Genomic DNA, 10,175 nt, shown 5'->3' on the forward strand with positions numbered 1-10,175 from the left:
TCACACCCAGCCTTTCATAACCTAGAGCTGACTGTGCAAATCACAAGCCAGCAGCTAATTTCTGTATGTTTTACTCCTGACAGTAGAGTTGACCCTCCATTATAAAAGCAGCAACTTCAAACGGCTTGGTCACCGCTTCCCTTCCAGCCAGGGTAAACAGTTTACCAGCAGAATCCGACTGAAGTTAATGCAGCAACACACTACTTCATTCAGTTTGCAGCAATACAGCAAGGACAGTTATTCCAGAGGGTGGGCAAGGACAATCTAACAGAACTTCTTGAAATGAGATGAGTCTTCCTTTCCAAAGGAAGGGAAAAAAGAAAAAAATTCACAGCTTGGACTTCAGTTTCTGAAAGGCCAGGAAGACTTTTAAATGTGATACTTCAGTGATTTCTGTCCCAAAGCTCTCCCGTTGGAGAGACACTGTGACTCCCAAGGCATGTGTGAGTCAGAGGAAAGCAGCCCAAACACACGCACAGGGTATCTGCCTATCAGGGCATTTGGTAAGAATAACATTTGCTCTTTTTTCTTGTAGATCTGAAGAGTCATGGATAGGTAGGATGAAATAAATACTTTACATGATTCCTGAGTATCCCTGCAACCCTTGCTATCAGGCTTCCCGGAAGCTAATTGCAAGAGTATCTAAGAGGAGGCTCACTGCACCAAGACAAAAAAAAGCCTGGCAGTGGCTTCCTCTGTCTCCACACTGCTGGCTCTGAGCATCTTCTGAAAGGCTCCCAGAACAACATCCCTCATCACCTGCACTCCCACCAAGAGGCTCCTGCTGGCTGACAGCATGCACAGATATAAACTTCTGCCTACACATCCAAGCATGGGACTACGGCTGCTGATCTCAAAGTATGTGTGAAGTCCTTCCATTCTGCCAGCAATGCATATGGGTACCACTCCGCAGACCAAGCTCTCTCTGCTCATCTTGCTCTTCTTACACATCAATCACCTCCAGTCTCTTGGAAAACTCACCCTGGAAACAACCAGCACAACCAAAGTCACTGCTGAAACTCAGGGCAAGGCTGCGAGGGTGTTTCTCGGTGTTGGAGGTGGTTCTCTCACTGTGCTCCAGCCCCATGGAAGGATGCTGGCTCCAGCACACAAGGTGGTGTGGTTCACACTTGCTTTTCCCTTTGGAGGCTGAAAGGGAGCAAGTTAGTTTGCCGGTCTCTGGCACCCTCTGCTGACAAACCACCACCGACCTGTCCCAGCCCTGCAGTGCCCAGGAACGCACAGGAGCTCCAGGCTGGAAGGGCCATACCCTGCTAATGTAATCCACATCTCCTTTTCTAGATGAACAGTTCATAACTTAAAATTTCTTATCTTTTATTTGTTTGGCCAGATATTTCTGTAAAATTATACTAGTCACAGATGGCCCTTCTTCCCCTTGGTTTGCTCCAGTAACTGAGCACACTGTGTAAAGGAAGGCACCCTACTCTCCTACCTCTGGTGTTACCTTAAACCCCCTTGTATTTATCATCCTTTCCACCTACCAAATCCCCCCAGCACCTCGCATGCAGCATCTATCCTCTTCCTTCTTTCCAAAGAGGTTATGTGCCAGGGAGGTGACCTAAACTCCAATGCTAATTTGGAGAATGAAAAGCGCAATAATCCAAACCACAGTGTTCTGGCTCAGATATCAGCCAGATATCTGAGGGTATTATCCCTGGAAGGGAACCATCCGAACCCTTCCAGTCCCATGCTTTTGATGCACGATACCCTCAACAGTCTTCACGCCACGCTTGTCACACAGTATCTGTAGCATTGTGACCCCTCCATGTCCCTGAGCTGGGCAGGAGGATCACGTGGCGGAGGAGGAGGAGCGGCAGCTTCCTGGCATGGGGGCTTTGTGCCACCCACCTCCACCAGTGCAACCTGGCACCGATGAAGTAAAGGGAAGATGTGATCACACAAACCTTTGTCACGTACTCAGCACCAGTCCTGTAACGTGTTCAACACATGGTGTCTCACACAAAGGTACACTGAGATGTTTGAACACGATCAGTGACACTCAAACTCTCTGCAGTCAGGAGACACCAGAATCGAAGGGGTTTTGCGTAACTGAATCACTAACACGACACATCCTGACCCTGCTGTGTTGCACTTGAAGGTTCCTGTGAACAACGAACACCAAGAACAGAGAATATTCTGTGTAAAGGCAACAATGAAACAGAAACCTTATCTTCTGAGATCTGTTAGCCTTAGAGATTGATTTTCAGCCTTGTTATTGTCTGCATTTTTCTGCTTCTTGTTTTTTCTTTATTTGTGTGAAGAAAGGCCAGGAGAACAAGCCCTGCTTGACAGTTAGCATACGCTGCGTAAACCATAAGACAGCTTGCAGGCTGAATAGACACTTATATCGATACTTTCTAAATGCTATTTCAAACCCATGCAGGTTGTACTTAACCTACCAAAGGATCTCCACTTCAGTAGAAAGAATCCCAAAGGATCATTCCACCTCCAAACCAGCACCTTAAAAAAAACCTAAGGACACTTTGGAAATATGCAATGCAGAATTTCAACCAGAATCAAAGTGTAAAAAAAAGTTCTCAGCAAATAGAAAAACAGGTCAGGGTGAACACACTTTATAAATTTAATTCCAATTTGTTGGCCACTACTGAAAACCACTGTAATATAAAAAAAATTTTAAAACTTTAAAAAGCCCAGGTACTAAATAATCAAAATGCTTGTAATAGTAACACATAAATCCTTTTTAGTAGGAGATACAGAGTAGTTACTTTAAATGCTGACAATTCAGTATTTCTTGATCTCCCTCTCAAAAAAAAAAAAAAAAAAAAAAAAACCACCAAAAAAAACCCCCAACAAAACAAACTAATAACTTACTTTGCTTTCTTTTTTCCAGTCCTAGAATAGTTTTGTGTTAACACTGTAGGCACACCACCACTGGGGACTCAGTATGTGACTTCGTTACTTCCCAAAACAGAACCAGGGCTGTTTCATTTTGACTTCTTCAGGCACTTCGACTGCTTCCCAGCATTTTGATTTCAAGATTAGGCACCAGTGTTAAGCAATGAACCCAGCATTATTAACATCTGTCCAGTGCTCTGTGACAGAGAGCATTTGAATGTTTTCTCCTGAATTGCTAAGGAAAACTTTATCATCTTGCATAAACCTATTCATTTTCCTTTTTTTGAATGCATTAACCATCCTCCAGAGTCTGACACTTCTAAAAGGCTTTTCTGGACAAACTTTGGCAGCTGAAGACAATGCTCTTGCCAGCTGTTTGTCCCACCTTGCTGTGCCAGGAGATGCTGCCTGGACAGCACAGCTGGCTGAAAGTCTGCATGCCCGATGCCTCAGCTCTCGATTTTGTCATGTTAATGTGAACAGTGGGTGAAAGTAGTTGTGCAAAACTGCTGGGCTCTGAGCTAGAGAAACTGAGATACAAGGACACATTCCTTCTGCAGCACTAATAAACAGTGGGCGACAGTCATCTCCTAAATTATTGCAGCTGTTTGGCTAGCAGATGTGAGTCAGAGCACTAACACCACAGATCATCAATGCATGTAGGAACATGATCTGAACTCCTACCTCTGGCCGAATATACTTCACTCTGGGGGTTGCTCCTAAGGGATCACCAAGAGGGGCTCTTCAGCCACATGTACACTACAAAGTTTTGGAACTGCAATTATGTTAGTAAAAGTGCAGTAAAAACAATCACTTCCTGACTGACAGATGCTCGAGCAAACTCCCAGACAAAACAGATACCATTTTAAGAATCATGGCATTTACAGGAGGAGGGAAGGAGGGAGGGAGGAAAGTTTGTCTTTGAAAAAATAACCTTTTGTTTTGTTCTGTTTAAATAAAAAGTGTTGAAGCTTTCCTTCTCCTGAGGGCTTTGCTTGAATAGCTCTAGCTATAGACGCAACACTAAACAGAAAACTTTTACAGGATGGATGAGTAATTTCAGCAATCCAGTAAATTTTCTTCATTTTGATCCGCTTCCCTTGCTAATCTCCCTTTCTATTCACACAAAAGAGCTGAAACTCTGCCTTGTTGATTTCTCGATTACTTTCACTCCAGACCATGTCTAAACACTGATAGAATCAAAGAAGAATAATCCAAGGATTTCCTCTGAAATCAACATTTCCTCTGTTATCCCTGCTGTTAGCAAATCCCTCAGATCCCAACTGTCTGCAGCTCCTCATCTTCCATCCTCGACTGCAGTTACTAACAGGCTGCCCACACCAGGAGCGAAGCTAGCAGGTCTGCACCTTGCACAGGTTTCAGGCAAAACCACTCAAGTTTATGGGCGAGCTCCTTTTCTGTTTCCCAAAGGCACTGCTATTACACCTTGTAAACATTTTCAGAATTCAGAAGTCCCACAAACTATTGGCATTTTAATTTCCAGGTTATCTTACCAGGCTTGACCTAGACTTTCTTCACAGTTCTTTCTCACCATGATCTGATACACCTTATCAACAACAAGAAGCTACCTGTTTTAGTAAGTTTTGCCTCTTATTCCTGTTTGTCTCTTACCCACATCATTACCTATGGATCCTCCCATCTCCTTCAGGGAATATCCTCTTTGTTAAATGCTGCGACAGAAGGCAGCAAGGAGGGAGGAACACTGGATAACATGAAGGATGGTGGGGCAGGAGCTGCAGCAATCAGAGATCAACTGCCAACATCTAGTACCGACTGAAAAGCCAGAGGAGACATTGGCTTTGCTGTGGCTGAAGACCCTGACTACTACTTGAAATAAAAATTAAGGGATGATAAATTACGGGCTTGAGACTTTGACCAGTAGATCTCTTCATAACACAAGATCAAATCTTACAATGTACTGGTGGCCTTGTTTGCCCACTCTCTGAGAAGACCTCTGTCCTGAACAATCTCACCTGTTGGCACCTAAGGGACTGACACCCCCACATCAATCCTTCAGGATAAGGGCTCTCACTGTTTCTTTCTGAAGAAGTTTCATTTTCACTGTCATCACCGGATGACTTCAAGGTCAACTAAGGCTGCTCATCAAAGTCAATTTAAGCCTTTGTCAAGCTTTGAGAGCATGAAGCCAACAACTCCACCACGTTCTCCTTGGAGATTTCCTCATGCTTGTACCCACAGCACGAGACACAACATCCTCCTGGAGTGCAGGGATAATGTCAAATCCCACAAAGTCAGAAAAAAATTGAAGTCACATTATTCACCACACACTGTGTGCTAAATTTTGGTCTCTTCCCAAGCCATATCAGTGTTATCTACACCATGCCTGATAATAAATTGCTTTCAAAACTCCTTCTGGGAGAGTTCTTCCTCACCCTTTATCTGCTGAATAAGCTTAGAGAAGGTCTTCCTCAGAAAGCAGGTTTTGAATGCAGCGATTAAGCCATCAGTGTGATTAACAAGGTCATCTTTGGTGGCATAAATGGCTTTCACATGGGACATCGGTTTGTAATCAAGTTTGTGGGAGGTGATATTGTACAAAACAAGGAGAGTTTTGAAGCTGGAGTTCTGTTCTCCTCACAGCACTCCTGGACGGCTGGCACCGAGAAACCACTCCTGAAACTCCTGGGTACTGAGCCAGGTTTTTCCATATGACTGGAGGATGGGCCTTCAATAACGTCCTCATTGCCCTTTGGTTCTTATTATGATAAACAAGCAAGAGCTTTACCTTCCAGCCTCATCCTGCATCACCACCCAATAAATGGGTCAGACCATCTCAGGGGAAGAGAGTACCCAAGTTCAAAGGCTCAGATTAATTTTCAGAAGCATTTTGAGCAGCATCATGCACAGTCACTGTGAAGCTGTCTGGTTGGATCAGGAGATCTCAATAGTTACAGAAGTGTCTACCATTATCTTCAGAAGAAGTTGAGAAAAATGGTGTATTAGCCAGCTTTTGGACTGTTATGCATTCATAAACAGTATTATTAACCTGAAAGGCATGTGTTTTTCTCAGTATGATTTACTAGTTGCAGTTATAGTTGCAATAATCATGGTCTAATTTTTCAGTAAGTAATACACTTTATGCATAGTTTTAACCACCTTTTGAAAGACCTTTAAGTAATGATGAATCGACCCATAAAATAATACAAATGTTAGAACCAACATATTATTCTCCTTTAGGCATGGGCAGGAATATCTGATTTATGTCTGCCAAATGATTTGGCATCTGAACAACTGGCAACAAATTCAAAGTGAAACAGCAAAGCTGTGGGCAACCACTGGAAAGATTGGGATTCTTTCCCTTTTCATTTCAACATGAAATGCCATGTCTGCTCTGGGATGCTATAATCTTATTCACTTGTTCACAGGGCAGCAAGTTAGCTACATCAAGATAGTGTGCATCTGCACTGCTTTGCCACAGTGTCATAAAGTACCTCTCTTATTAAGCATTATGCACATACAAGTCCACACTTGATCAAAGTAACCACTGGAGAGAGATCTCACCCTGCAGTGCTCTCCCGCAAAGCTCTCCAATCTGCAAGTTTGCAGATGCCTACCAGAAACTGCAGGGGCTGAAAAGCGAACTAAAAGGGAACCATGACTTCTCCCTTGGTATCACTAATTCAGTGAGCACCACTGCCATACTGCTTGCAGGCATCGTGGAGGTGATGCTGTGGGATACCTGCTTATGGTGGTCAGTAAAAAGATCAGGATACTACATGCTCTTATCAGCAGAACTGATGCATGTCAGCTGCAAGAGAGATCAGCTCCTTAGGTTCCTTCTTAAACCCCAAAGAGGTTGCATGCTGTACGGGACCAGCATTGTGCATCATCCAAAGGATGCATGATAACAGAAGTGTTGGCTGCTTTGGCTGACAGCCACAGCAGAAGGGTGCTCTGCTGCATCTGCTTGCCTCTTCATTGCTTACATTGCATCCCTTTCCATAGCCGCACGCTTTCTTTAAAGTTTAAAACTTCATTAGAAGTTTGTAAGAATGGTCCTAAATATCATCCCTTCCTTGACTTCTCTGCCTTAATGGTCCTCCATACTGGGAGGCTAGGCAGTGGTATTATTTAACTATTTATCCTGGCTTTATTTTTCCTGCAAGCTGTCTTAAGAAAGGTGCTCAGCAGTGAGCATGCATTAGCTCAAAGAAAAAAAAGGCCCTCAGTCCCCTTCTCAGCACAAGACATCTCAGCCTCCCTGCAGGTACTAACTTCTGGACTTCGACAGGTCAGGTTTTACAGAAAACAAATGAGGGCAGATACACATAACCCAGCTGCTGCCATCACAGCCACAGGTCTGCAGCAGCAACATTTGAATTCAAAACAAGGCAACAACCCAGGCACCAAAACAGCTTGCTCCAGCTTTGAGTGCTGCTGTTACAGTGCTATGGGAAACTAGAAATGCACACAAATATTAACTGCTCGTGTTCATTATCTGAGCAGCAGAGCAATGTCTCTTTTGTCTAGTTTCTATGCAGTCGGTGCAGCGCAGAGCAAGGTAGTAAGCTGTAAGCACAGCTTTCCCTGCAGGGTGTTTCAGTGAGGCGAGACCACAGAAAATGGGCAAGGGTCTTGCTAAACAAGAAAGGTGCTAGCTAAAAAGACACGCAACACTGCTGCTTGTAGCTGTCCCGTGTGTTCCTTGTCTTGTTTGAGGTTATCTTTGAATTCAGTGATGAATCGACTGCATCCCTTGCAGAAATGCAGTCCAGTTTCTTAAAGTTGTGTGTAACTGTGGGCTGTTGAAATACCTGAAGAGGGACTGCAATCAGGCTAAAAATGGAAATAAGGTGCAGGAAAGTTTATATTTAAACTCATTATCAGAGAGGAAATTTCTCACAGCCTGACAGTGGTTAAGGAAAACATTATTTGGTTAAAAACCAAGAAACTCTACAAATAGAATAGAGCACTGCTGCAACAGGCAGAAGCAGGGGGACTGCCCAAGGTGTAGCATTTCAAAACACATCCCTGTGAATCTTAAAGAAAGACAGACCTCCCTGGGAAGTGGTATTTTCCCACCCCAATGAGAATGACATGCTGCAAGCTAAGGAAGCCACTAACTTTGTTCTCAAATAGGGCTGGATGGACACAAAGCACTTTAGGAAGAACTGCAGCATTCCCCCCTCCACAGACGTAAGCCTGGTCACACAAGCATTCCCCACCATGCCCCTCAGCTTCTTCAAAGTCTTCTGGGACACAAAAAGAAATCAGAGGCGACATGCTGAAAATGGAAAATTGCAACCTCCTAAAAATTATTAATCACTTCAAATGCTGAAACAATACCCTTTATCAAAGCTGTGAGTGGTGAAGTTGGCACAGCTGCTACTGAAGAGAAACTTGATCTTCGCTGGTATGAAAGCATGAAGTGGCATCCTGTGCTGATGAGATACTTGACCTGAAATTCTTTCAAGGTACTTTTGCCACCTTCTTTAGCCTAAGAGTTTGTGGAAAACAGGAAGACAGAAACAACCTGGGCCAACAGCGACCTGAACCTGAGACACCACGTGGGTGCAGCAGGAGGAGGAAAGCTGTTCATCAATGGTAATTGAAGGCTGCTTGCTATTTATTGGGAGGAAAAACATCTTTAGAACACTGTGCATCCCCCTAGGAAGCTGTAACAAAAATTTAGCAAGTGGGGCACTAACACAGGACTCCACAAACTTCCGTGAGACCTGCAGGCAGCAGGCGTCAGTTGTAAACTCTTCGCTGTCCTTCTGCATCACACAGCATCAAGCCCCATGCTGGTGGATAAAGAAAAATGAGCAGAAAGAGGCCCCAAGAGGCACAGTGTCTGTGTCCAGATAAGATCTTTGAAGCACCAGGCTGCAGCTATGTTTGTACACTTTAATTAATCTTAAGAAAGGCAGCAACAGCTAATTTTCTTGAGAGCTGGGGCAAACTCACAGCCCAGCCATTTTAACAAAGGAACACTGAGAAAATAAACACCGGTATCTGAGACCAAGGCATTTCTGACCTATGCTTAAATCAGTGTTTGCAGCTTTATCGCTGTTTTCCTCACAGCCTGGGATGCTGAATTCATTGTCTTCCCCTGCCCGGATGAGGAAGGACGCTGACGCATGGCACAGCCTACCCACTTTGTCACACTCAGCAAACAAAGAGGAAGCTTGCAAAGGCGAGATCAATAACTGGAAGACACAGTGGCAGTTTGTCCCTAGCGCTGGACAGTTAATCCTGATGCACAATCCCCCAGTGAATTTAAAATGCTTGATACATACCATCTCTGGCTGTGATTAAACATCTAATGACACGCACTTTCTGATAGATTAGAAGTATTTGTTCTGTGGCCACAAACACTACATAGAATGAAAAGCCTCCAAGAAAAAGAATACCGGGAGGCTCAAAACTTAAAAACAATACTAGACACTAAGAAATAACTGCCTTCTAACTGTTGGCAGTGCGATGCAGCAACAGAACAATTTTAGGTAACTTCCATAAAAATAGTTGTGTTTGCTACAACATTATTTCTTATTACACAGAATATGCTGTGTGTAATTATATGTCAATTTACAAAGGCAGATGGCAATTTAAAAACAAGCAAACCATTGCCAGTGCAGCAGGATGTTAAATGTGCATTATTTCATGGCTGAGATAGAACATTTTATGAAGTACTGAACATTGATTTTATTTCTGTATATTCCTTGTTTTTGAGAAGATATGCAGACTAGAATTAATGCTAACACCAACATTTCAATATACTACTTAAATCTACTCTCTAGTCATTATTTCTGTATTTCAAATTGGATTTTACGGTCAAATTCAGAAGCAAGGGGAAGCCAGTGTAATACTGTACTTATGGCCACTGCAACATGCATTTTGAATTCCACTGTTTCACACCCACTTACCTATGCATAATTAATAATTCCAGATTCTCATTCTGGTCCAGTTCAGAGTCTGTGGGAGGGAATTTAACCTTGCAATGCTTGTCACAGATTCAAAATAAGAAAAAAGGAGCAAGGGAAAAGCTACAAAATAAGAGGACTGATGATATCAGAATACATACATAAAAAATATAACTTTCCAAGTGTAACCTACATTGCCTCACTCTTTCTGAATGCTCGGAACTAGTTCACGGGCAGCTAAATTATAATTTTGTTTCTCAGATAACAGAAACTCAATTTGATATGCTCAAAGTAACCAGCTCTGAGACTTGGAGCAGAGCTCTGGAGACCCCCAGCGTTCCTCAGGAAAAAGGAAAAGCACAGTACTAGCATGGAGGACGTGCCTGATGTACT

Source organism: Haliaeetus leucocephalus, unplaced genomic scaffold (assembly GCF_000737465.1).
Source record: "Haliaeetus leucocephalus isolate CR32 unplaced genomic scaffold, Haliaeetus_leucocephalus-4.0 Scaffold183, whole genome shotgun sequence".
NCBI lineage: Eukaryota > Metazoa > Chordata > Aves > Accipitriformes > Accipitridae > Haliaeetus > Haliaeetus leucocephalus.